This window comes from Halichoerus grypus, chromosome 6 (genome assembly GCF_964656455.1).
Source record: "Halichoerus grypus chromosome 6, mHalGry1.hap1.1, whole genome shotgun sequence".
Taxonomy (NCBI): Eukaryota; Metazoa; Chordata; class Mammalia; order Carnivora; family Phocidae; genus Halichoerus; species Halichoerus grypus.
The window spans coordinates 102,863,228-102,885,019 of NC_135717.1; the positions used below are offsets into that span (position 1 = coordinate 102,863,228).

Below are 21,792 nucleotides of genomic sequence, written 5' to 3' on the forward strand. Positions count from 1 at the left end.
GGGGAGCAAGTGCTCAGGGGTCTCTATTCCCCAGGCTTCCTTAAGGAAAATTCAGGTTGGGATTGGGGGGAATAAAAAAGGAGCTGGTCCACTTCTTGGCATGGTATTTGCATCAATCAGAGTTCTTTGGTTGAGAGCAACAGAACCAACTCTATCAAGCAAGAAGGAAATATATTGGTAGGACCATGGGTGGCTCTTGGGGCAATCAGAGAGGGGAAAGAGGAAGCCTCTTCCTTATGAAGAGGCAGGGTCCAGGACAACACCAGGAGTCTAGCACAGCAATGACTGAACACCAGCCTTTTCCCCCCTGTCTTTGCAACATGGCATGCAAGATTCAAAGTCCCAGGAAAAAAATTAAACTGTTCTCTATGAGTCACTCTTCTACCCTCAGCGAGGTCAGGGCAGGGCACTTTTATTTAAAAGACTATTAGTGTTATCAGAAGAAGAGAACAGATGCTGCAGAGCAGGAAAGTGATAAATACCCACTACATCCCCTCTCCAGCCCAGCTCTCCTTATGCCCCAGCTCAGAGCTGCCATTTCCAGAGGCGTCTCCCAGAGACCAGAGCTGATGCTGAACCTGCAGTTAGTAGATCCTGCTTTGCTGCTCCCTCTGTGCATAGATCTGAGAAGCCCTGAGCACCCTGTGTATCTCCCACAATCCCACGGCTGTCCTGGTTCTGTGGAGCAAGGGGAAGCAGCTCTGAATTTTTTCTGTTGCCTGCAAGCAGTAGAATCATTTCATTCTGTCAGTTGTAGGTTGTCAGTACAAAAGGTAATTTCTAGTTTTCTCTGGCTAGAGGAGACCAGCACGTGATGGTCAATACAGCTGTGTACCAAAGATCGATTCATTCAATCCAATTAAAATGACAGCTTTAAATTGATTTTCAAGATGTGCAGTGTTTGTGCCCTAGTGAACTGAAGACAGAGCTCCAAACTGCAGATACCCAGAGACACTCTATCCAACATAGTTGTGTTTTCCTGCTGCGCGAATGATTTGATCTCTCTGCAGCCTTTAGCATTGCTGACAATTTTGTCTTTGAAACCCTTTTCTCTCTTGGTCTTTTTTTTTTTTTTTGGATACCATTAGTTTATTATAAAAGAGAGACATGAAAATTATTTACATGATGAAAGATTTCACAACTTCACCAGAATGGGCAGCTTCACTTCATGCCATTTTAATAATGACTTCAGTCCACATACTTTCCAAGAATGTCACCATCTCTAAATTAGAAATAATCCTTGTCATCTAGAACTACTTTGGTGCCTCCATATTCTGGGAGAAGAATTTTATCACCAACTTTCACACTAACTGGTTGAATCTCTCCACCCTTTCCTATAGAGCCGGATCCAACAGCTACTATTGTTGCTTGCAACACTTTTCCCTGAGATTTTTCTGGAAGCATAATACCTCCTTTGGTTACAGTTTCAGCTGCACTCCTTTCAACTAAGACTCGGTCAAAGAGGGGAAGAAACTTTCTAAAGGCCTGCCCTGCCATGACTCCAGCCGCCGCAGTTCATACTCTCCTCTGGAGTTGCCACCGCGGCAAGGAGACCCGTCCTCTTGGTCTGAATCTATTCTTCTACCTTTCTGATTGGGTCTCCTCTGTCTCCTCCATTTATTCATGCACTTCGCATGTTCTAAATACAAGAGAAGAATAATTTCTAATTATAGTTTGAATATGGTTCACAGTAGGAATAGTGAGTATCCCAATAGATAGGCAGAAGGCTCTAATAACCCGGAGAGATGATAGCAAGAAGAGGCAGGAGAAGACTGAGGCTCTAGGCAAATTCCTGGAATGGGAACTAGAACCAGGGCAGGAAAACAAGTATCTTCTGGTGCATGGACGATACTGGGTCTTGGACATGAAGTGCGAGCCCAGAATGAGTAAGCCTGACTTGCCATATAGTCCCAGAATGTGAGCCTGGAATAAGTTACCTCTGCCTCAGAACCCTCGGGTGAAAGAAAGGGTCAGCAGAGAGGGGAGGGAAGAATTTGGATGAAAATAACAGGATTTTACACAATATGAAGCTGACACAAAGCTGCAAAGGACAGAGACTGATAATAAGGTTCAAGCATTAAGTGTTGGCAGTTTTGGTCCAAAGTGTCAGTTGTCCAATTATGCGATGTAGTATGGCTTCATGACAGCTGTGGGACAAAGACTGAGGGGATTTCATTCATGGTAAGTTCAATATAAATCATTATTATGTTTTGACTTTCCCAAAATGTTAATTTGATCATAGATTATAGTAATGAAAGTGAACATCTTTTTTAAAAAAAGGGAAAGTAGAGTATCTTAAAGATCAGAGGTAATAAGTCTGCTCTACCCTATATTGATTGAATCTCCAGAGTGTTACGTTCCGTTCTGATTTGGAGGAACACAAAAACACAACAACAATGACAACAAACCCCAAGACATTCAAAGAGGGTTAACAAGGAGAAGAAGATTTCTTAAAACAGCACTATATGAGAAACAGTTGAAATTGGGGGCTTTTAATCAAGACAAGAGAAGACACGAAGGTAATAATAGCTTTGCCTTCAAATATTTGCAGGGTTGTCATGTGGTAGAAAAATTAAATCTCTTCTGTGTTGCCTAATCTATAGGTAAGAAATGTATCAAATTTTCAGGGAGGTAGATATTCAATATCAGAAAGAATTTTCAAAGAAGCATAAACATCAAAACATGAGATGAGTTGTTCAGGAGGACAGCCATTTACGTCACTGGTGCTATTCAACATAAATACTTGAGCATTGTGTGGATGTATTAGAACTCTTTTGCTTGTGACAGAAAACCAATTCAGGCTAGCTCAAGCAAAAAAGAAAACATATAAACATATTAATTATTTTAGCAATCATTTCTTGAGCTCCTATCATGGACCAGGCATTATTCTAAATACTGGGGATCCAGTAGTTAACAAAATGTTTAAAAAATCAAATATCTTTGTTTTCATGGAGTATACACAGCGGGGGGGGGGGGAGATGATAAAAGATATAGGCTGATACACACGCACAGACACACACACACACACACACACACACACACACACACACGTTGTACAGTTTGTCAAAGCCCAACAGAGCCCAGGGGAGAGGGCAAGTGGGGCTGAAAGCAGATCTGAACTCTATAGCGAAGCCTTGAATCTCAGTGGGCTGCAACATTAGCCTGGAGGAAAGGTCAGGGTTTTGTAATTTGTAGCAAGGCACCAAATGTGCTGACAGACAAATGTGTAATTTGTAGCAAGTCACCAAATGTGTCTTTGAAGACAAAGGAATAAAGTATGGATCTTAAGAGTGCTGTGAAGAAAGCTAAAACATGAGGCAAAATGGATGGCGTCTGAGCAAGGACCTGAAGGCTGTGAAGTCAGAAAGGTAAGAGGCAGGGGGGAGCCACTGACCAAGGGTCCTGTGGACCCCTGCAAAGACTCTGACTTCGACTCCGAGTAAAGAGGGGAGACAATGGAGGAATGACGTGATCTGAGTGACATTTTCAGAATGTTGTTCTGCCTGCTGGGCTAAGAACAGAGTGAAGAGAGCCATGGCAGGAGCAGGATGCCCAGGCAGTAGGCTGCCAAAGGGATCCAGGGAGATGACTGTGGGCTGGAGCAGGGAGCAGCCACTCCGTGCTGACAAGAGCTTGGATTCTGGGCTCATTTTGAAAATAAACTAACAGGATGTGTGGATGGATTAAATGTGCAACCTGTTTAATTAGAAAGGCCAAGAATAAGCCCAACATCAGGCACAGGTCAGTCCAGGTGCTAAAACAATGAAGTTAGGGCTCTATCTCTCCATTCTTCGGTTGGCTCATTATACATGGTATGGTGCTCCCCTAAAGCCCTATGTTCATATGCCACCAGCTTAAAGAGAATGTCTTCACCCATGATTCTGCCAGAGAATCTTATGTTTGTGTTCTGTGTTTATCCCTGGGTCAACAACTATGGCCACATCTGGGTTATATGCCCACTCCCTGGAGGGTCAGCTCAACCAAACTTCAAGTGACATCAAGGTTTTCTGGTTAGTCAAGAGTCAAGCCAATCAATGAGAATAGATTATAGAAAAGTCTGTGTGGACAAGTAGGAGAGTAGCAGATAAACTGTGCCCCGAATGGAATGAAGATGAATTAATCTATAATTCCCCCTGAAGCCTTTTTTTTATCACTAGGAGATGTTTTCAGAAAGAATGTTTTGAGAGCCTCTCTATCAGTTTCCTGTTGCGTCTATAAAGAATTACCCAAAACTTAATGGCTTAAAATAACACAAGTGTATTATCTATTGTTTTGGAGATGAGAAGTCTGACACAGCCTCACTGGGTTAAAATCAAGGTGTTGGAAATCAAAAACAAGGTGTTAAAATCAAACCTTCTGGAGGGAGAATCCATTCCCTTGTCTTTTTCAGCTTCTAGAAGTGGCCTGCATTCTTTGGCTCATGGATCCTTCCTCCATCCTCAAAGCCAGCAGGGTAGCATTTTTAAACCTCTTTCTGTGCCTCTCTCAATGGGCTTGCTCAGATAATTCAGTATAATCTTCCCACCTCAAGATGTTTAACCAACCAAATCTGCAAGGTCCTCTTTGCCATGGAAGGTAACATATTCATAAACTCTGATGATTAGAATGTGGACTTCTTTGGAGGATATTATTCTGCCTATCACAGCCTGCCATACACTTAGCCTCATTTTGAAGACAGTTGCCATATTCACAACTCTTTGTCGTAAAAATCTTCACAAGTGGTTTTTACCATGATAAATGTATCCACACTCACTCACCCAGGAATGGGTCTCCTGATGCAATGGTGCAATGGTTGACCATCCAAAGGACTGCTTCTAGAGTTCTTCCCAATGGAGACATTGTATCCATGCGGGAGAGAGATCAAACCAATCGGATCTTGTCCTTTGGGGTGCTTGAAGTGAAGACAAAGAGTATGGCCTGTTGGTAGAGTAGAGAAGATGTAGAGACACAAAGAGTGAAGGCAGCAAATAGCAGCCATGACCTTGAGAGAAGAGTAGAAAACCAGGTTTGAGTAGCCCAGAAGAAAGGCAAAGCAGGAGAGGGAGGATCAGAGACCCAAGAACTCAGGCAGAGATACAGTAGATTTCTTCACCTTTCCACTCCCTGTGCCAAAGTGGCTGTTGGACCATTAGATCTACCATTGCAAATAAACACATAAACAATTACAAATGAGTTTCTGTTTTCTATGTATGCAGCAGCAGCTTAGATTTTTTTTTACTTGTCATTCCATCTATCCCCATAACTGATAAGCTGACCCTATCTCTCTTTCCAGCAGTTTGGAAGAACCTGACATGAGTAAGGCATGAACTCTGCCCAGTTAAGACATTAAGTGAGAGATACCTGGATCCCACCCAAGACAGCATAGATCAGCCCCTTAAAAGTTTACCACTACTTTCCCAGTAAACTCCCTCTCTGGTGGCTTGACTCTATGACCTAAAAAAGAATTCTTGTATGACCACATAGTAGCACCAAGCTTCCTTATGACACTTTAGTCTTTTAGGGTGAAAGCTCTGCCACATTGTGAACAGAATTAAAACAGAGGGGAAGCCAATGAAATAAAAGATGGTGGGGGTTTTGTATATAAAGAAAAAAAAAGAGAAAGAAGCATTTAGGACAAAATTACATTGAACTTTATGTGTGCCTATATGTCCTTATTTAGGTTTTTTAAAAGGCTATTGTCATCCACAGAGGCCATGGAAGCAAGATGGTGGATCTGGAATGAGGCCAGCAGAATTTGTAACCCCACCCTCTTAAGCCAAAACAATACTGACAGGCATAAAATTGCTATTTATGAGCTTATAAGTCCTAAAAGGATATATTGTATATACAAAGAAAAATGCCACCCACGGAGCTAATTCTTTTCCATGTTTGAATTTAGGCTGAGAAGCTCTGGGGTAAGAAAGCCAATCTTTTTGATTTTCAAGTTGCATTTAATATCTGGCCAGATTTCAATAACCACCCTTTTTTACACAGTGGTTCTCAATCTTTTTTCAGTCATGAACCCTTTTGAATATTTTATAAAAACTACCGACCCTATCCGCTGAAAAATGAACATACACATACAAGTTTGCATAAAATTTCAAGGAGCTTATCGTGTCCTTGAACTGTCACAGACTCAAAATAACAAAGCAAAACCAAAGCTCTAGAATATAAAAGGTTAAGGCAGATGCCATGGGTTATTCAACAGGTCAGCTGATTCCGCAGATACTACTTTCTCTGATCCTTTATTTCTTTTTCATCCCCTAAAGGGGCTCATAAGAATTTATGGATCTTTGCATTATGCGTGCATTTTTTTTTTTTTAAAGATTTTATTTATTTATTTGACAGAGAGAGAGACAGCGAGAGAGGGAACACAAGCAGGGGGAGTGGGAGAGGGAGAAGCAGGCTTCCCGCTGAGCAGAGAGCCCGACGTGGGGCTCGATCCCAGGACCCTGGGATCATGACCCGAGCTGAAGGCAGACGCTTAACTGACTGAGCCACCCAGGCACCCCTATGCGTGCATTTTTGAGAGATTTTCTAAAAGGATAGCACTAGAAGTGCCCACCTATAAATGGTTTGCAGAATGCTTCTTGGGAGGGGGGCCAGAGAAATGCTAGATGGGCATTGAGTTAATGGTGCTTTCCGCATTTTTCTCTTTGCCATCATAGCATGGAGGGTGCTTCCACCCAAGTTGTTCTCTTGGTTTCATTTTAATAAAAATACTAGAGGTGCCTGGGTGGCTCAGTTGGTTAAGCATCTGCCTTTGGCTCAGGTCACGATCCCAGGGTCCCGGGATCGAGTCCCATGTCAGGCTCCCTGCTCAGCAAGGAGCCTGCTTCTCCCTCTCTGGCTCCCCCAGCTTGTGCTCTCTCCCTTTCTCTCTCTCTCTCTCAGAAAAAAAAATAATAATTGAAGTTTAGCTATTTAAGATCATCTGTTTCAAAACTTCTCAAACTTTTGTGTAGCCAAATCACACGGAAGCTTGCTTAATGCAGATTCTAAACCTCTCTCACAATTTCTGATTCGGTAAATAGGGGGTGTGGCCCAAGAACCCAGACTTCGGACAAGCTCCCAGGTGGCGCTGGTGCTGCTGGCCCTCGGGCTACATGAGCAAGACACTGATTCCATCTCTTGTAAAGACGAGACCCGCTCACACTTCTGCTGCCTTTCTTCACTTCTCCCTGAAGACACACAGGTCCATGTAAACGTTTGTGTCCACCTCACAAAACTATTAGCAGCAGTGTGTGGAGAAACACATTGGCACCAGAAACACAGCCAGCGCAGTCCTGCCTCGGGAACACGTACTTGCTGTTCCTGTAGCATTTTTTGGCTATAGTCATCCTATGACTTTCTGCCTCACTTCATTCAGATTTCTGCTCAAATTCTTTCTACTCTCTTTCTTGATCAGTGTGTATAAAATAGATCCCATGATTCTCTTTTTTTCCTCCCCACCCAAAATGTCTCACATACTTATTACTGAACAAACCTAGTAGGGCAGAAGCATAGATATAGAGAAAAAAACCATTTTCCCAGCAAAACACATCTAATTGTTCGAGTAATAGTGATGTTTACAGAGTGATATGGTCCGAGCAAGAGACTGTGAGGCAGTGTAGATACGTTTGCCATCTCATGGGCAATTTCTTGTAGACCCAGCTTTAGTTCTTCTCCAGTGTCTCCCCCTGAGTTGTACCTGATTTTATTACCAGTTTTCATCCAATCCACTGGGGAATGGGATGATTCTGTTTTTGTTTCTTGGCCAGAATCACTTGATCCTGAAAGTCTTGTGAAAAGACATGGCGGGGAAGAGTCAACCACACACACCCCAATGGCAGAGAAAAGGAGAGAGGATCCATGCGTTATCTTCTCTCACACCATATTCATTTATTTCCAGCATTGACCTCGATTTGAAACATGTGCTTCGTGCACTGTCTGTGGACATAGCTCCATGAACACGGGACCTATTATGTTCACCACTGTGACTCCAGCTTCTAGAACAGGCCTGGAACATGATACACTCAGTAAACATCTTCTGAATTAATGTATAAAAGTGGTTTGTGTAGTACAAATCCCATTCTGCTTTATTTGTTTACAGCCTTCCTTGAAATAACTTTTTCTGTAAATTTGGTATTTTCCAGACTTCTATTTCAGCAGCTATGATTGTAACAATAAAGTTGGGTAACAATGTTTAGACGTAAGAGAAGTGAAAAAGGATTTACTTCAACTTTTAAAATAAATTGATTTAATCAATTAATTAAAAGTAATTTATCTTGATGCAATGCAAATGCTGTTCATTAGCCAATATGATTGGGAGACTACAGTAGTGAAACAGAGAAGGTCATAAATGAGAGGGCGTATTTCTTTAGAGAACCAGGGGAAATTGATTGCTTTCATTCATTTTTGCAATAAATAACTATTTATGGATGACTTGCTATATGCCAAATACTATTCTAGGCTAGGGATACAGAAGATAATAAAATGGAAAAAAAAAATCAGTGTCCTCAGAGAACTTTCATAGCAGTGGAAGGAGGATAGAGAAAAAATATAAAATATAAATATATTATGTAGTATATTAGAAGGTAATAAAGACTTTTTTGGGGGAAAGTATGGAAGGAGGGATAAAGTTGTATGTGTCTCTGTGCAATTTTAAATAGAATAGTGAAGAAAGGCCTCATTGAGAAGGTAACATGGAGAGAAGGCTTGACTGAGGGAAGGCAAAGAGCTGTATCAATATCCTAGAGAAGAGCATTATGGGCAGAGAGTGAATGTGCAAAGGCCCTGAGGCAGAAGCATGCTTAGCATGTTGAGGAAACCTCAAAGAGGCCAGAATGGCTTAGGAAGACTGGGAAAGAGGGGGACAAGTAGATGAGGCTGGAGAGAGTGGAGTGCAAATCAGATAGGCATTATAAGGATGTTATCACCACTGGTGGGTTCTGGGGTTAAAACTCACTTATGATCTGACTGAAATTGTGATCGCAACAGCATCGCACCGCTGCTGCATTGAAAAGGGTACCCAACTCACCCCCATGCTCTAGACTCCCCAGATAGAAAATCTGAGTCCAGAAGTGTTTTTTTAAATACTTAATTGTTCAAATTTCTCTCTGACGAGTTCTGCCACAATACGTTATTTAAAAATATTTATGAAGTCATCTCCTAAAAGCCAGGCATTGTGGATAACTGGTTTTTAATGTAGAAGGAGAGAGAAGTGAAAAGCTCTATTGACCAAGGGCCTTTTGTGTGCCTGCCAGGCAGGGTGTCAGGCACTTTACCCCTGTTATCTCAGACTCTTATGCTCTCCTGGAGCTTTGGGTTAGCAAGGAATATACACAATGTGCATCAGTAACAGCAAAGACTCTATGAAAGGACCCCGAGCAAACAGATAAAGTACCACTAGCTTCGTGAGGCAGAGCAGGTCACTTGTGACAAGAGCTCCATCGAGTCTTCACCAAATGGCCAAGACGGGGAGTGGGCGCGTGCTGGCTTTCAAGCCTTCCCTCCATGTTACCTTCTCAATGAGGCCTTTCCTCACTATCCTATTTAAAATTGCACAGAGACACACCCAGCTTTAATCCCGGTGGTGGGGAACACAGCAGACCCAAATGGGGGGCATGGGGACTTAGGAAAAGGAGGGGACAGTAGGAGGTCAGCGGAGTTGGCTGGATCCAGATCCTGACAAGGTCTTGTGACCTTAGGGGTGGGCACAAGAAACCACTGAGGCCATCCAAGATAGGAGACAGCACAGCAAAGCCACAGACAGCTGTAAGGGCTGGGGGGCAGACGGGGGGCACCAGGAGGGGTCTCCTGGTTGGGGAAAGCAGAAGAGAAAGGAAGAATGGAGATGCTGTCTGAAGGGATCTCCAGTCCGAAAGGAACATGTGTTGGGACAAAGCATTTCTGGCTAACTTTTAAGCATTAGTGAACTTCCAGGTCTCAGCTGCATACTCCAACTTCTACCCAGAAAGGGATAGCCAAATAGAAATTCTTACATTGGCATGAAGGCTGTGATTAGGGGAAAATTCCTTGGGGCAGACAATTTCGTCAGCGTATTTTTCTAATTTATATTTTAAATAGTACAAGTGTTCCCAGAGGCCTGGTGACAGACACCGCTTCTATAAATATATTAAAGTCCAACAATCTGCACATAACTGCCAGCCTGCTGAAGACTGCCGCCCCTTTCCAGATTTAACCAATTTTTAAAGGCAATTACATTTGGAAATGTTAAACTTGCAGCTAATCAATCTAAGGGAAAAACAGAGTTTACTCCTATCACATGGCAAAGGAGCCTTTCCCCCACTCTTTGTTTCTTTAGCGTTTGAGCCTGGGAGACCTGTTCACATCACCAGGGATATGGAAGAAAACACAAAGCAGGGTAAGGAGTGGGCCAATCGGGCGGGGTGAGGTAATGGGGTGAGCAGAGTAGTCTCCAGTCCAAGAGGCTCCGGTACAAGTTCCAGTCCCAATCCTGGCCCCTAAACACACACACACACACACACACACACACACACACACACACACACACTCTGACACTTACCTACATATATTTATTTCCACATCCATCTCTATGTACATATATTAAAGATCATGAGCTCATTCTTATATCCATGATTCTAATCCTACCCCACAGGGTCTCACATTCTTTATTTGTCACTTCATTCCCTGATAGGGAGCAACCTGGCTCTTATTAACCCACAAAATGTTCGCTTATTTTTTCAGTCCTCACATACACGTATGTAGTTCCTGAATTGCTAACCCACACTCTTTTGAGAAACCAATTTACCAACTCAAGTACAATATTTGTGTACAGTTCCAGTTCTTTTTTTGTTTTGTTTTATAATAAAAAGTCAAAATACTGTTTTCCAAAGTTGCTTAGATTAGTATCTCCCCTATCCCCTTCACTGTAGTTGTGTTATGCATTTGTAATACAGCTCAGTTTGATTTTTTACTGTTTGTATTCCATTTTGAGTTCCCCATGCCCCTGCTGATTTTTAATTACTTATGTATTCTTTGTGCATGTGAAATATGGTCATGGTTCTAAGAGTCAGAGCTATGTAGAAAGTTATCATCAGAAAGGTGTCTCTCCCCCCAAGCCCTACTGCCCAGTCCTCATGCCCCCACTGCCCCATTCCATTCTTTCCTGCTCCCTGTAGGTACGCTCATTGGTCTTCAGTTTATCCTTTCTGTATGTCTGCTGTGTAAGTAAACAATTACATGTATAAGTTCTTACAGCCCCCTTTTCCTTATATAAAGTACAGCACATTAGACATATTCTTTATACTTGGGTCAATTGATTTTTGACAAGTTACCAGGGTAATTCAATGGGAAAGGAATAGTCTTTTCAACAAATGGTGCTAGAACAACTAGAGACCCATGAGGAAAAGAAAAATTAACCTTGCTGTTTACCATACCATACCGTTACCTCCTTCCATACACAAACATCAGCTTAAAATGGATCCTGGATTGCATATAAAAACAAAAACTATAAACTTTCTCAAAGCAAGCATATGTGATCATATTTACGACCTCAGAGTAGACAAAAACTTCTCAGGTAGTCCACAAAGTTTTTGTTACTTCAAGCTGTTATGGCTGAGGTAATTTGCTCTGGCAGCAACAGAAAACGAATACAGAAGGCATAGAGAAATCACCAAAAAAATTCGGAAGAAGCTACTGGTCTTGTCCATGTTGTATTTGTGTTGGGATTTGAGGGAAACCAATAAATAACAATCCTTTCCTCACTGGAGTTTGGAACCAACTGCAAGTTAGACATAAGAATCAGGCAGATGGGAGCTAAACATAGAAGGAGATGAAAATATTCCTGTAACATATTACTTATAAAGTAGATGTTGGAGAACATGACTTGGATCTACTAGTCAAACGAACCTGCTAACACTCTTTGCTCTCTTTTTGAAACCTTGGAACAGCCCACCCAACAAAAATCTTCTGCCCTTAAGAGCAGAGAACAGTCTTGTGCTGGAAGGAGGGGAAGTCAAAAGATACGAGGCAGAAAGGGAAGTCAGAGAGAGTGGAGAGCATGAGAGAGCTTCAACATGCTGGCTCCAAAATGTAGGGACCACATGCAAGGACCAGAGAAAAGTCTCCAGAGGCTGAGGGTGGCCCCAGCTTTGCAGCTTTGCAGCCCTAAGGACAAATGAGCAACTGGCCAATGGAAAACAGTAAAACCTCCAATGAGAGATCACTTAGATGTTTCTGTGGCGAAAACCCAGAGCAATAAAATCAAACACAACTTGGAAAGAATTTTATTTTTAAGACTTATATGAGTGAAGCTTATTAGCAACTAAAGAGAATATGGTGAAAAAATACTATACTGTGTAAAAATAGAAGTGGCTTCACGGTGAAAAATACTGGGTGATCTTTCCAACTCTGCTACTTGCTTTGGCTGTGAATACGAGGAAGTCCTCTGAGTCCACATCTTAAAATAGGAATTACACTATACTCTGAAGCACAGAATTTCTGCAATGATCTAATGTAATAATACATGTGAAAATGCTTGGAACATTGGAGAATGCTATTTAAAGGTATCATTTTCATTAATATTATTAAAGATAATATCTTACCATTACTAAGCTCCTGGGACATAGTGTAGGTGCTTTCAGACACATCTCAGCTCTTCACTGATACTTGGGTATCATTTATCATATGTAGAGAGCAATTTTCTAAATGAGAGATACTTTCTCTTTTCCTTGGTCCCTGGCCATGGCATGTCTACAGAGAACTCTATTTCAAATGAACAGCTGATATAATAGTGCCTAAGAAAATGAATGCATCTTGAAGAGGAAAATACTATCACATCCAAGTCCAAAATGAAATGCAGCAAAAAATAAGAATAGTTGCCTTAACTTCTACCAGTGAACTCTTGCAAGCACATTAATAAGATTGTATGTATGTTCATTCACAAGCTTTGTTTTTCAAGCTCCTGAGAACACTGTGAGATATATGTGGGGGTTAGCAATTACTATCTGCCAACATTGAGATGCAGAGTTGAGACATAGAAAGGTTGAGCTCAGTATAGCTGAATCTTTTTTCACCAAAAGTCCAGAAGAGAGGTTCTTCTCATTATTACCAAGGGCCATTAAGGTATGGAAGGACCTCACTAAAATTTAGAGCTAGAGTTCCAAATTACATATCTCAGTTAGGAAAAATGTAGAGTTAAAATTAGTTTCCTTCTCAACAAGTTGACCTTGAATCTGGGAAGTTGGAGGGAGAAGATACAAAGGAGTACACACATGTAAGATGGATAAATGCCCGGGCCCCACAGACAAGAAGCTAAGAGACCACTATCAAGTTCAAGAACCAAAAATCAGAGTAGACTACAGTGTCTTCCATTGCCCCTGGTCATGACTGAACCTTAGAACACTCTGTGTGACTCTTTACTTCACAAATAAGGAGAGAGTTTGGAGAGATGATTATAGTGTTGAGAATTGAAATTAGGACAGAAAGATAAAAGGAGTACTGGGGCTCAGTCTAAAATAGAGAGTGATGGCAGATAATAGGAAATTAATACTCTTCACGTGAATAAAGACCTCTTACCCTATGAATAGCACCTGGGGGTTTTTTCATGGGAGAATCTTGAAAGGGAATGGTTTGAAATTTTTTAAGAATCCAGTTAAACTAGGTATGTAATAAGGAAGGATGTAAATCTGACATGGTAAAGGACAAACATTTATCAAGTGTCTTCAATGTCACAGAGCCTCTGACACTTCCCTTGAAGGTGCTGGCCATCTGTCCTGGGAGGTGGTTAGGACAGTGTGGGTACTGCAGCAGATGGACTGAACATTCGGCTGTGGAAAGAAAAGGGGAACACACCTAACCCAGGAAAAGTGCCATCTTAGCCAAATTTTAAAGGATGTGTGAGCCAGGGAAGGACATTCCAGGCAGAGGGAACAACAGGAAGCTTGAGATGACATGGTGTGATTGTAGAACTAAAAACTAGCTCAAAAGGATAGGTTTATAGAATACAAGACCAGATAAAGTTTAAGTGGCATAATTATCGAGTGTTGATTTGTAAACCCATGCTATTTGTTTTTGTACGTTATCTTGGTTAATCCTATAATATCTCCTGTGGGGTAGTTTTGTTAATCAGGTTAATATTCAAACCCTGAACTCTTAGTGACTTAGCACAATAAAAGTCTATTTTCCAACTCATAAGGTCCAATGTGGGCCAGGCAGCCAACTTATATCTAGTAGCCATGACATCTGGAACATGTGGACTCTAAGGCCACCAGCACCGGGGAAAAAGGATAGAGGAGATACTCTGATTTATAACTTCTTACAGTCACTTCTGCTCAGTCTGTGGGCCAGAACTAGTCATACATCCCCAGCTTCACTGCAAATGAAATTGGGAAATGCAGAGAAACACATGGATATTTGGTGAGCACCAACTGTTACTGCTCTGGGAAAGCACCTACATGAATTATTTATCATTGCATAACAATTATCATAAATCTAGGGGATTAAAACAACACCCACTTATTATCTCACTTGCTATAGCTCAGGAGTCCAGGCATAGCTCAGCTGGATCCTCTGTTTCAGAGTCTTCAGAAGGCTGCAATCATGGTGTCTGCTGGGGCTAGGGTCTCATCTGAGGTTTGAATAGGAGAGGGTCTATTTCCAAGCCTTCAGAGTTGTTGGCAGCATTCAGTTCTTTATGCTATTGGACAAAGGTCTGCAGTTTTTTGCTGGCTGTCCACCGAGGGCCTCCCTTAGTTCCTTAGTCCATGGGCTTTCCCATGGCAACATGGCAGCTTCCCTCCTCAAAGTGAGCAAAGTAAAGAGTCTCCCAGCAGGGCTGATGTTGCAGTCTTATGTAATGTAAATCCTGGAAGTGACATCCTGTCAACTTTACCTTATTCTTTTGGTTACAAGCATTATAAGTCCCACCCACATTCAAGGGGACTGGATTATACAAGGGTGGGTGTACCTGGAGGTGGGAACAACTGGGAAGAGTCTCAGAGTTTATTCACTACCGTACTATTGTTATATCCTTATTTATCAGAAAAATAAATTGGGGGATGTTAAATGGTTTGTCTAAGGCTTCACAAGTAAGGAATACAGCTGGAATTCTGGTCCATTTGATTCTAAAACCCATAATTTTAACCATTACAAACTGTACTACTAGATTATGAAGAGTTTTCTGTTATGAGAAGAAAGTTGGACTTTATATCCTGTAGATAACAGAAAGTAACAGGATCAGATTTTCATTTTATTTTTTAATTTTAATTTTTTTTAATTTACATAAGCTCCATGCCCAACATGGGGCTTGAACTCACAACCCTGAGATCAAGAGTCGCATGCTCTACTGACTGAGCCAGATCAGTGCCTCCAGATTTTAATTTCATTTTATTAAAATTTTTTTAAAGATTTATTTATTTATTTGAGAGAGAGAAAAAGTGTGTGCACATGCATGAGGGTGTGAGTGCAGGAGGGGCGGAAGGAGAGGGAGAGGAAGAGAACCCTAAGCAGACTCCCCGCTCAGCTTGGAGCCCGAAGCAGGGCTCGATCCCAGACTCTGAGATCACGACCTGAGCCGAAGCCAAGATCCAGACGCTTAACCAACTGAGCCACCTAGGCGCCCCATTCTCCAGATTTTCATTTTAGACGAGATCAAGTGTGTTCAGGGTGGTATGGTTATAGGCCAGATTTTCATTTTAGAGAGATCAGTTGACTATTGGGATTGGATTTGAGAAAGTGATACTAGTGGCAAGAGCCAATTTAGGAGATTCTGGACCTGATTGATAGGGAAAAGAAGAAAACAGTGATTGGGTGGGACACAGTTGATCCAAATGGGCAGGGGATTTTTTATGATGGTAGAAGTTCCAAATGCTTTTAACAATAATCCTACAAAGTAGACTCTGTTATTATCCCTATTTATAGGTGAGGAATATGAACGTTGAAGGGGTAAAGTAACTTGCCCCAGGTCATGAAGCTGACAAATGGTGGGTCCTGGATTCAGGCCAGACAATCTGAGTCCAGAACCTACTTTTCTAACTATCATCCAACTCAGCCTCAACAACTGACCTCAATTCAGACCTCATAACTCTTAACTCCTCAGTCCCAGGTTTATTCTCAAAGAATCAAAAAATTGTATAGCTTAGAGAGTAACAAGGCTAATCCACTCCCATAGTTTGTTCATTCTTTCTTTCTCTTATTCATTCTCAAATATTTATTGAGCTCTTGCTCTGAATCAGATGCTGTACTTACCATTTTACATTCATTATCTGTTTTTAAGCCTCTTAATCATCTTATTGGGGAATTGTTGAGGAGTATTACTTTCCCCACTTTATAAAGAAAACACTATTTCAGTATCTCCCACAGTGCTGAGTATAAAGCGAATCTTTCATCAATTCTAGCTGCGTTTACTTGACTTCAACATGTTTACAACAACATTGGTTGAACTTAAGGATCCTACCAGCACAAGTACCTCTATTCCCTTAGTACTTTCTTCTTTGATTCTAAATACTACTATTTGAGGACTACTTATAAAGAAGCTGCAAAATTGATTCAAATAGAACAACCACCAAAAAAAGATGGTTCAGCAGCTTCTGGTCCAAAACTTTACATATCTCCACCCATCAAATTATAGAGGCACAGATGCCAAACTTTTATAGATTTTTAGTTCAACCAAATTAGTTTCTTTTCTCTCTGCTTGCCAAACACAAGGCAGACTCTCTTTACCCCAATGAAAACTTCACTGTTACAGGCAACAGCCAACTCCCTACAGACTCTGAAATCATTGTGATCTCGCAACTCTTGTCCCCTGCACACCCCTTCCAGGTTGATCCTGTGAAATTACCTCATTCCCATCTCTCCCTCAAGCATTTACAGCACCTTCCAGGCCGTATACAAGGCTCTGCCCAGATCACTGAGGCACAAAGCTTTCAAGGACAGAGACAAGGTAGCTCAATTCCGTCACGTCATTCCTAGAGACTGATTCCCAGTAGGAATGTAATCAATACTCATAACTTGCCAATTCTTCATCTAATCATTCTTTAGGGGATAGGATAAAAATGACAATGTAGGTGAATGTTCCGAGCTTTTCTCCCCGCCAAATAAATTAGGCTTTGTTTCTCGCCACTGTTCATTCCCACCCTCTCCAACTGCCCCTATGTTTGTTGTGAGCCCGAATCAGGACAATGGGCTGAGGGATAAATGCTTTATTCCTATGAAACAGTAGTGAAAGGGAAGATGGAACTTTCTTTCACAGAAGCCATTGAGTGTGGGGAGTTGACGCTTCGGAAGTCTGGAGGGATGTGCGGGGGATGAAGAGCTTGGGGAGAGGCTGAGAAAGGCAACAGAAAGGGTCATGATCATGACCAGGGAGGGGTCATGGAGGATGAGGGAAAGAAAGCAAGTGATAGGCCCTTGGGAGATGTGGGATGGTAAATCATATGAGAGGAAGGGAATTTAAGCAAGAGTTGCCTTGGAGTTTTACCTTCCTCAAGAAATATGTGTGAAGGTTTGAATTCCTATTGGACTTTCCTTCTTTGAATGTGGTGCCCTCTTGAATAACCTATGTGGCTCATGGTTATGATGCAGTGACACATTCTACAAGCATTTATTTAACTTGCCTGGGATCTCAAACATTATTATACAGGACAGGAGATAAAAATAGGTAAGTGACACTATTAGAGATTCTTACAGTTTAGCTAAAGATTGAGATGATAATATCTGTACCTTAGTTTATACCTTACAAAATCGTTCCTTATTTTAAATGATGTAAGGGGGCTATGTAAGCACTGGTCAAATGTAGATTATTTCCATTTTAGATATAAAGAATCTGAAGCTCAGAGAAGACCTGGCAGTGGCTGTCATCTACTAAGTAGCCGAGTTAGAAACAAAGCTCATGTCTGGGGAGCACCAGGGCTTGTCCCCTTACTCTCTCTGGTCAGCGGGGAAAATGAAACAGTAGACAGAGACCCTGATTCAGATGGGTGATGTGGCTTTGTTAAGATTATGAAAGGGAGGTGCCCAGGTTACCTTTGTGACAAGGGTTGTGGTTCAGGGGCATGTTAGGCTGCACAGTTATCACCTCTTTCTTGGTGGTAGGGTCACTCTGTGGTCACAGACATCAGTGCTTGGCTAGAGAGCAGGCCTTGCAGATGGCCCATGGACTTTCCTCTGGGGGCCGTACCAATGAGGCACGGGGAAGGAAGAGTGTGACTCAGAGGCTCATGGGCACCCAGGAGCCCTGCCAGAGTGCTGCACTTTATGAAATAGGAAATCTGTTACCCTTAGTGCTTACCTGAGCACGACAGAAACTCATGACCTCATGTTCTCTTATATTTTTGTCTTCTAAGCGGCATGTATTTTTAGTCTTTATTTCAATTTCTCTGTCTCTCTGTTTTGTGACTCACAATGTGTTGCTGCAAATTCTGTCTAATAACGGAAGAGAGATATTTATGTTATTTAATTTTAAATGATGATAGATGCAATTGAAATGCAGTGTATATAAATGTATCACTTACCATTAAACAGTGACAAATGTCCCTGAAAAAAAAATGTTTAGAAACTATCCCTATTTGCCTCACCAGCACATTATTTTATCTCCTATATTTTAGGTTTATATGAGAAAACATGAAGCAGTCTGGTCTGTACCTCAAAGTTTGATTCCTTTCAAAATAAAAAAAATTTTAATTAATACAGTACAAACAAATGAACAATCACTAGTACATTCAGGGTAATTTAATATAATTCAATTCAATTAAATATCATTGCAGCAAAGAGGGATTAAAGGCTCGACAGCTGCACTCTAAGTATAGCAATTAATGTAGTTGGAATTCGGGAACCTAAAACTACCCCATTACATCTCAGTAAATCAAAGGATCTAAAAAGCAGTTGTTGAATCATTATTGGATTAACGGAGAACTGTTGATGTTACATCACTGAAATCATAGGTCTTAATACCTATAATAAAGTCAAGCATCACAGTGTTTGCAAAGCAGAACGAGGTCCTGAGACTGGGGAGATCCATTTCGGCCTCACTTCCCTGCTGTCATGCTGACACCCACTCCCAGTGGTCGGTGGAATGTGTTAACAATGCATCTGGCCAGGGATGTCAGAGTCACTGGGGGCCAGACTTAGAGGTAGGGTGTGAGTAGACAACACCTAACTATGATGTCAGGGATTATGAAAATAGTCTCTTGACCAAAATAATATCCTCTGCCCTCTGTCAGAATGTCTGAAACCCAGCCACTGGGGTTATGGTCCCTTGGGTCTTAAGGGTTTTCCAGACCTCCTGACATTTCTGTTGCTAAAGAGGCCAGTTGTTTCTTTCTTAAAGGCAAAGACTTGCAGTTCTAACCATTATCCCGAGATAGATGGTGGTTCAGCTAAGCATGGTAATGCAGTGATTCGGTGGATGACCCAGAGGTGAGATGGGGTTAACAATCCAGGTAATTAAGCCTTTCCCACAATCACATAATGTTAAGAGAATGAAGATACTAGCTAAACGCAAGAGCTACTTCATTCAGCAAGATTTAAATGAATAACATGATACCTCTTTACATTAAAATTTCTTATCAATTGCGATTAGACTGACTTACTCTTGGCTTCCAAAATTAAGGTACAATTTTTCTTAAGATTGCACAGCTCTGACACTATATTTCTGAACCAACTTTTATGTAATTGCTTTTTGTCTGAGGAGGATTTTTTTTTTTTTTTTTTTTTTGTGGCTGCATTGAAGCTTAGAACTCGGTCTCTTTTGGCACCTTCTATTCCTTTTCATAGGATGAATGGCAAAGTTTCTCTCTCCCTCTGCTCTTTTGACTTCTCTCTGATTAATGGAAGAAAATAACCAAGAAATCATGATAATTGTGTACCAAATTTGGTCTTGTGAAAATGTTTGCCCATTCATTTTCAATTCAATATTCAATTTAGCTTGGCCCACTCAATTCCTGCTCTACCAAGTATGCTCCCAAACCTTCCAGAAAACAGTTGACTGAGATGAACACAAGTCAGTCACAATATCTGCCTCAAACCTCAGGCCAAATTCATTTTCACACCTTTCTTTGAAAGACTGGAAACAGATTTTGAAGAGAATACAATGGCAGTTTTTCTTTTCTCTTTTTCAAACACAGTTGTAGAACTTCTGGTAGGGACGTGATGCCAGCTGAATTCTGGATCTTACTTCAACTCCTCTTGGAAACCATACAGAGAATTTTTCCAGAAGTCACAAAATTTGTTTATAGTGAAGCCTTAGAGACAGAGAAAACTTACAAACTCCATTTACATTTAAGACCTGCCAAGCACAGCTGAAGCCAGCAAAACGCTACAGGAAGCCAGGGGGGAAGCATCAGGGAAGAACGGGGAGTCCAGAGGGCTAGGGGTGGTGTGGCTCAGAAAGCTCCAGAGAATTGCTCCCTCAGGAGGGGAATGTTCCACCCCACGAGGGAACTGCTGCAGGTAGGGGTTAGAACAGAGAGGTTAGAGGTACCAGGGAAGGATGAGAAGAAACATACGGAAGGTGCGTGGGGGTCCAAAGTTGGCATATTTCAGAAAGCATCAAGAAAATATACCCTCATAAATGTGGGGATCACGTTGAAGGCAGTCTCCTGGTTGCAGGAAGTGGTGAAGGAACTAGGGGAGCGTAGGCCTGGCTGGAGAAGCCACCTGGGACCAGGATAAGCTTAGGGAGACACAGAAGATGTGGCTACACAACAGTGTCATATTTAAAGGAAACATTTCTCGAGGGGCGGAGCAAGATGGCGGAGGAGTAGGAGACCTGGATTTCGTCTCCTCTCAGGAATTCAGCTGGATAGGGATCAAACCATTCTGAACACCTACAAACTCAACAGGAGATCAAAGAAAAGAAGAGCAACAACTCTCTGAACAGAAAAGCGACCACTTTCTGGAAGGTAGGACGTACGGAGAAGTGAATCCGTGGCGATATTCGGGAGGATAGACGGCGGGGGAGGGGCCTCTGTCGGCCGCTTCTGGCAAGTGATAGAGCCGCGGAACACAAAATCGGAACTTTTAGAAGTCTGCTCCGCTGAGGGACGTCACTCTGGTGGCGAAGTGGGGGGTGGAACCCTCGCGGGACAGTGTGGTCTCAGGACCCTCGGGGTCACAGAAAGACCGGGGGTGCCTGAGTGCGGCAGAGCTCCCAGGTACCGGAGCAGGGAAGCCGGCTGCAGAGACGGAGCCCAGGCGCGGGCTCTCAGCTCGGGGTTGTCATAAACCGTGATCCGCGGCACAGTCGGGCCACTGCTCCTCCAGCAGGGACCCAACAAGCGGCAGATCCGGGGAGACTCACCTTCTTCCCCCGGGAGGAGAGGTGCGGGAGTGCACCGCGGGGATCTGCTGGGTTTGGAGACTCCACCCGGGGTCGGGTGCCAGATAGAAAGGCGCGGTCACAGGCCGGGTGAGCGCGGAGTGTGGCCGGAGACCAGGGAGACGGGAGTGACTGACGGCTTTTCTCTGGGGGCTCGCTGAGGAGCGGGACCCCGAGTTCTCGGCTCCGCCGGGGCGGAGACTGGGAGGCCGCCATTTTCACTCTCCGCCTCCAAAGCTGTACGGAGAGCTTGCAGGGAACAAAAGCTCCGGAGAGCAAACCCGAGCAGATTACTTAGCCCAGACCGGCAAGGGCGGGGCAATTTTGCCTCCGGCAAAGACATTTGGGAACCACGGCAACAGGCCCCTCCCCCAGAAGATCAGCAAGAACAGCCAGCCAAGACCAAGTTTACCGATCAATGAGAACGGCAGAACTCCAGCGCTAGGGGAACACTACACATAGAATTCATGGCTTTTTTACCATGATTCTTTAGTCTTTCAAAGTTAATTATTTTTTTTAACTGTCTTTTTTTC

At 42.4% G+C, this 21,792-nt stretch overlaps 1 protein-coding gene and 1 pseudogene across 1 annotated transcript in view; both read right to left on the reverse strand.

Annotated features, from left to right (window-relative positions):
* LOC118525944 (uncharacterized) overlaps positions 1–21,792 on the reverse strand; it is a 343,595-nt gene that overhangs the window by 30,858 nt on the left and 290,945 nt on the right. The gene's annotated exons all lie outside the window — the stretch shown is intronic.
* Positions 951–1,518, reverse strand: LOC118525943 (10 kDa heat shock protein, mitochondrial pseudogene; annotated as a pseudogene).